General features: G+C 37.5%; 1 protein-coding gene across 1 annotated transcript in view; it reads left to right on the top strand.

The window, feature by feature from the left end:
* Nucleotides 1–736, top strand: part of LOC119594318 — a gene marked incomplete at its 3' end in the record, with an annotated part of 85,027 nt that overhangs the window by 1,262 nt on the left and 83,029 nt on the right.

Raw genomic sequence — 736 nt, 5'->3', positions numbered from 1 at the left:
GCGTGTGTAGGAGTAAGAGTAGGATGTGGTTTAAATGCTTCTGTTCAGTGACTTGTGGTTTCTGTTGGACGAGCGTGTATTAAGCGGAGTCAGAGCCCCGCGTATTAGGGTGGGAATTATACAAAATAAGAAAAAAAAAGTGATGAAAAGGAGAAAAGAGAGAGATAGAGAAAAAAATACGTGCCTTCTGGGTGGATTCCGCTATCACGATTCCCTTTTCCAAAATAAAACCATATTAGTTTTTTTTTTTTTCACCGTAAGCTTCTCAAAGTTTGAAAAAAAATGTACAGCGTGGAGAAGGAAGGAGAGAAAAAACGGACCTGTTGGAGTCAGGAAAGGGGAGGATTAAGTAGATTTTAAACACATTGGGTAGCATTTAAGTACCTTTTCTGGTGAGTAATGGCCAGTCCCTTAGCCTTGAAGTGAATAGGATATTTAAAGCGATTTCAAAATGCGTTAGTTCTGTCAGAATACGAGGATTGTGGGTGTGACTTTGCATTATTTTGTTGCTTCGTGTTGATGAATATTTTTCCAAAACTGCGTGAATATATGTAATTGAATAATACAAATCTGACAGTGAGGTAAAAATAAAGGAAAAGGGGATGTAATATGACGTAAATACCCAATCACTTTATAATGTTAGTACTCTCCTTTTTTCCATTACAGAGTCTGGTCCATTGTGTAGACAAAAGGGGTTGCGAAATTAGGTTTTGTAACTGTTATGTTCACCAGATGC

This window comes from Penaeus monodon, chromosome 33 (assembly GCF_015228065.2).
Source record: "Penaeus monodon isolate SGIC_2016 chromosome 33, NSTDA_Pmon_1, whole genome shotgun sequence".
In the NCBI taxonomy this organism is placed as follows: Eukaryota; Metazoa; Arthropoda; class Malacostraca; order Decapoda; family Penaeidae; genus Penaeus; species Penaeus monodon.
This window is presented reverse-complemented; position numbering and strand designations above follow the sequence as displayed.